General features: G+C 44.4%; 1 protein-coding gene across 2 annotated transcripts in view; it reads right to left on the bottom strand.

The window, feature by feature from the left end:
• The window catches only part of LOC111965031 (death-associated protein kinase 2-like), a 13,103-nt gene extending 7,511 nt beyond the window's left edge, over positions 1-5,592 (bottom strand). The window contains exon 1 of one of the 2 annotated variants that reach the window (XM_023988971.2): positions 5,143-5,592. The gene's annotated coding sequence lies outside the window, so the exon portion shown is untranslated. The remainder of the gene's footprint in view (positions 1-5,142) is intronic. The other variant, XM_023988969.2, reaches the window with a different exon arrangement.
• Between the last annotated feature and the right edge of the window lie 231 nt (positions 5,593-5,823).

Raw genomic sequence — 5,823 nt, 5'->3', positions numbered from 1 at the left:
ACCAGTACCAGATCAATGTGGAGCTATATACAGGGAGTACCAGTACCAGATCAATGTGGAGCTATATACAGGGAGTACCAGTACCAGATCAATGTACAGTAGCAGAGCGAACAGTCTATGGCATTTCGGGCCTTCCTCTGACACCGCCTGATATAAAGGTCCTGGATGGCAGGGAGCTCAGCCCCAGTGATGTACTGGGCTGTTCACACCACCCTCTGTAGCGCTTTGCTGTCATTTACATACCAAGCGGTGATGCAGCCAGTCAAGATGCTCTCGATGGTGCAGCTGTAGAACTTTTTGAGGATCCGAGGGCCCATGACAAATATTTTCTGCCTCCTGAGGGGGAAGAGGCGCTGCCGTGCCCTCTTCACGACTGTGGGGTGTGGACCATGTTAAGTCATTAATGATGTGTACGCCAAGGAACTTGAAGCTCTCGACCCGCTCTACAACAGCCCTGTTGATGTGGATGGGGGCGTGCTCTCCCCTCTTTCTCCTATAGTCCATGATCAGCTCCTTGGTCTTACTGAAGTTGAGGGAGAGGTTGTTGTCCTGGCACCACACTGGTAAGTCTCTGACCTCCTCCCTGTAGGGTGACTCATCGCCATCTGTCATCAGGCCTACCACCGTCGTGTCGTCAGCAAACTTGATGATGGTGTTCAAGTCGTGCGTGGCCACACAGTCGTGGGTGAACAGGGAGTACAGGAGGGGACTAAGCACACAGCCCTGGGGGGGGGCCTGTGTTGAGGGTCATCGTGGCGGAGGTGTTGTTGCCTACCCTCACAACCTGGGGCCGGCCCGTCAGGAAGTCCAGGATCCAGTTGCAGAGGGACGGGTTCAGTTCCAGGGTCCCTAACTTGGTGATAAGCTTGGAGGGGACTATGGTGTTGAACGCTGAGCTGTAGTCTAGGAACAGCATTCTCACATAGTTATTTCCCCCTTTGTCCAGGTGGGAGAGGTCAGTGTGAAGTGCAGTGTGAAGTGTGATCTGTTGGGGCAGTATACGAATTGGAGCGGGTCTAGGGAGTCTGGGATGATGTTGTTGATGTGTGTCATGACCAGCCTTTCAAAGCACTTCATAATTACAGTCATTTAGGCAATGGGGGTCAGCTTGAAACATGTTGGGAGACAGACTGGGATAAAGAGATATTGAAAATGTCTGTGAAGACGCTTGCCAGCTGGTTTTCGCATGATTGGAGAACGCGCCCTGGTATTATGTCTGGCAGGTGGCCTTGTGATTGTTAACCCCGTGCTCACATGGGTCATGGAGTGCAAGATCACACAGTAATCCTAAAAACAGGGGCTTTCATGCAAGGCACCATGTTATATTCCCTCGAAGCGAGCATAAAAGGCATTTCGCTTGTTTGTGAGTTCTGCATCGCTGGGCAACTCATTGCTGAATTTCCCAATGTAATCCATTATCGTCAACAAGCCCTGCCACATAAAATGAGAGTTGGACCTGGTGTAATAGGATTCCTACTATATTGTTCTTTTGCATGTTTGATGTCTTGTCAGAGGTCGTATCGGCCTTTCTTGTATGCGTCCATGTCCGTGTCCCGTTCCTTGTAAGCGGTAACTCTGGCCTTTAGCCCAGTGAGAATATTGCCTGTAATTCAGCACCCCCAAACACCTTCCTGCGGCTATGGGCTTGTCTGTCTATGTGTGTGTATCTGCGTGTTGTGTGTGTGAGCTCGCACCTGTGCGTTTATCTGTCTAAATGTCTGTCTGACGATATGCATTGATGCAAATTGGGGAAAATATGGTAAAAAAACAGTCTGTGTGGTGTACATGCATGTGTGAAATGACAACGTGTCTGTATGTGTGCTAGTTTGAAAAGAGAAGAGTCTGTGATGACAGGGTGTTTGGGTCTTTGTTGCAAGACAATGGCAGGACATGTGACATGTTGTAACGTCTGCTTCCAACTCACACTCTCAAACAACTAGATCCCCTGAGCGCAGCTCACTCTCCAGATCCCAATCACCTGAATTCTGATCACCTGTTGTGTCATTATCACACACTATTTAGTTCAGTTCTTTGCACTTTATCATTGTGAAGTGTTGTTTGTTTTGTGACACACTTCTAGTCGGAGCTCTGTTTTTCCCGTAATATAATCCTCCTGTGTATGATAGTTTTTGCCTGCCTCACTAACGATACCTTTTGCCTATTCCCTGCCTGTACCTTAGCCTATCGGATTTCCTGTTATCAACCTATTGCCTGATCTCCCGGACTACGTTACTAGCCTTTTCCCTGCCTGTCTGTTGCCTTGTTGGACCCCCTGTGTATGACCTTCTGCCTGCCCCTGGACCCAGCTACCTGCCTTTACAATAAACACCTGCTGCGCCGTGCACTTGAAACCAGCTCTCTGTCTCCCCTCGTATTCATTACACATGTATACAGTACCTGTCAAAAGTTTGGACTCATTCAAAGGTTTTTCTTTATTTTTACTATTTCCTCAATTGTAGAATAATAGTGAATATATCAAAACTATGAAATAACACATGGAATCATCTAGGCCAATTGTGCGCCACCCTATGGCACTCCCAATCACGGCTGGTTGTGATACAGCCTGGATTCGAATCAGGGTGTCTGTAGTGACGCCTCAAGCACTAAGATTCAGTGCCTTAGACGGCTGCGCACCCGGGAGCCCAAAAATGTGTTAAACAAATCAAATATATTTGAGATTCTTCAAAGTAGCCACCCTTTGCGTTTAATGACAGCTTTGCACACACTTGGCATTCTCTCAACCAGCTTCATGAGGTAGTCACCTGAAATGCATTTCAATTAACAGGTGTGTCTTGTTAAAAGTTAATTTGTAGAATTTCCTTCTTAATGATACAATCAGTTGTGTTGTGACAAGGTAGGGTGGTTATACAGAAGATAGCCCTATTTCGTAAAAGATCAAGTCCATATTATGGCAAGAACAGCTCAAATTAGCAAATAGAATCGACAGTCCATCATTACTTTAAGACATGAAGGTCAGTCAATCGGGAAAACTTCAAGAACTTTGAAAGTTTCTTCAAGTGCAGTCGCAATAACCATCAAGCGCTATGATGAAACTGGCCCTCATGAGGACTGTCACAGGAAAGGAAGACCCAGAGTTACCTCTGCTGCAGAGGATAAGTTCATTAGAGTTAAATGCACCTCAGATTGCAGCCCAAATAAATGCCTCACAGAGTTCAAGTAACAGACACATCTCAACATCAACTGTTCAGAGGAGACTGCGTGAATCAGGTCTTCATGGTCGAATTGGCTGCAAAGAAACCACTACTAAAGGACACCAATAATAAGAAGAGACTTTCTCGGACCAAGAAACACGAGCAATGGACATTAGGCCAGTGGAAATCTGTCCTTGGTCTGATGAGTCCAAATTTGAGATTTCTGGTTCCAACCGCTGTGACTTTGCGAGACACAGTGTAGGTGAACGGATGCTCTCCACATGTGTGGTTCCCACCGTGAAGCATGGAGGAGGAGGTGTGCTGGTGTGGGGGTGCTTTGCTGGTGACAGTCTGTGATGTATTTAGAATTCAAGGCACACTTAACTAGCATGGTTACCACAGCATTCTGCAGCAATATGCCATCCCATCTGGTTTACGCTTAGTGGGACTATCATTTATTTTTCAACAGGACAATGACCCAAAACACACCTCCAGGCTGTGTAAGGGCTATTTGACCAAGGAGAGTGATGGAGTGCTGCATCAGATGACCTCCACAATCACCTGACCTCAACCCAATTGAGATGGTTTGGGATGAGTTGGACCGCAGCGTGAAGGAAAAGCAGCCAACAAGTGATCAGCATATGTGGGAACTCCTTCAAGACTGTTTGAAAAGCATTCCAGGTGAAGCTGGTTGAGAGAATCCCTAGAGTGTGCAAAGCTGTCATCAAGGCAACGGGTGGCTACTTTGAATTATCTCAAATGTAAAATATATTTTGATTCGTTTTTTTGGTTACTACATGATTCCATATGTGTTATTTCATAGTTTTGAGGTAGTCACACGTAATGCATTTCAATTAACAGGTGTGCCTTAAAGTTAATTTGTGTGTGAACTTGTCACTCTGTGTATGTGTATGTGCATGTGTATTTGACTGCATATCATATGCATGACCCATTCTGGTCCACTAGACTACTGTAACACTAGTAAAATGTCTACTCCAGTACATCCATTGTCAAGGACTGACTGTCCAAATGAAAACATATACAGATGCTGTATCTTAATTTGAGCCAGGTTCACACAACAGGAAAATAATCCTGGAGCAACAGAAAATGTGAATTGTTATGTGGATTATAATCAATGGACATTTTTTGTAGGGGTTGATACCACAGGAGGCTGCTGAGGGGAGGACGGCTAATAATAATGGCTGGAACGAAGCAAATGGAATGGCATCAAACACATGGAAACCATGTGTTTGATCTATTTGATACCATTCCACCAATTCCGCTCAAGCAATTACCACGAGCCTGTCCTCCCCAATTATGGTTCAACCAACCTCCTGTGGTTGATATATTTTTCATTAAGGCAAATCAATTCTGAAATTTTTAAGTGGAAATTACAAACTTTAGAAGCCTTTCTAAGCATTGAATACACTACACGTTTGCATTTCCTGTTGTCCAGGAACATTCCTGCAACAATAGGATGATCAAATTAAGATATGGCATCTGTATAGCCCCAGAGATTAGGACACAGATAGGGTATCACCAAATCTATGTCCCACTAGACAACTAGAAAAAGAAATAAAGAAAGACAGAGAGAGAGAGATTGAGAGATGCTGCATGAATGAGAAGTGGGTTATTTATATCAAACAATATTGAGAATTGACATGAAGAAGGGGAGGGGGATGCTTTGGCCACTTGTGTGTGAAAGATGGAGTCTAACGTGGCATCATCCATTCAAGCCTGCAACAAGTTGATGCGTAATTTGTGACATTGTAACAGCTGCGTCCATGGGTTTTGTGTACAGTATGACATTACACATCCCTAAATTTAAGAAAATGGCCAACATCGCTTGATCTCCATCAGTTGGAACCAACAGACAGACAAGAGGGAAATGCTCCTCATAAATAGGCCTATTCAAACAAACGGATTTTGGGTCACCTTTTGTTTGAGGAAAAAGGTCTGTAGGCGGTGGTTAATAGTTAAAGCTACTCACCCAAATAAATTCACGATAATCTCGTGCGCCGCTTTGATGTGAGGTTGGTCTTCTTCACCTGTGTAGTAGGCTTTACGAACTCCCGAATTTAAAGTAAATTTGTCTCCCTTGAAATGAAATAATTAGGTTGTGCCGTATTCTGACAGCAACCGGTTTCCGTGCCGGGGAGAGAGTAGTAGCCAGACTAGTTCGACGGCTCGCTTTATTTCAATGCTCTTTGGTAGCCCAAGCCTACAGGGGAGCTAGAGATACGCGACATACAGCATGGCAAGCCCTCGCATACTTTTACATTTTTAAACCACATCAATATTCCTGTAGACTATAAAAGGTGCCTGTGGTGGCCCTGAATCAATCCTCTGATTAGTCTACTACAATCCAATTTCTTGGATATGTTGCGTGCAATTTGCAAATAGACCTACTGCACAGTACACTGGAGTTATACCCTATTGTGTGATGTGGTAAAAAAAAAAGTACCCTAAAGGCAAGTTTGGGTAGGTAACTTTCTAAATGTAATCCGTTACAGTTACTAGTTACCTGTCCAACATTGTAATCAATAACGTAATTTTTGATTACCCAAACTCAGTAAATTAATCTGATTAGGCTACTTTCAGTTACTTTTAGATTACCATTAAGAGGCATTAGAAGAAGACCAAAGGATCCATCAAACACATTTGGTGTGTC

The sequence above is a fragment of the Salvelinus sp. IW2-2015 genome, linkage group LG6.1, assembly GCF_002910315.2.
Source record: "Salvelinus sp. IW2-2015 linkage group LG6.1, ASM291031v2, whole genome shotgun sequence".
Lineage (NCBI taxonomy): Eukaryota > Metazoa > Chordata > Actinopteri > Salmoniformes > Salmonidae > Salvelinus > Salvelinus sp. IW2-2015.
The sequence above is the reverse complement of the archived record's forward strand: the minus strand, read 5'-3'. Positions and strand labels throughout refer to the sequence as shown.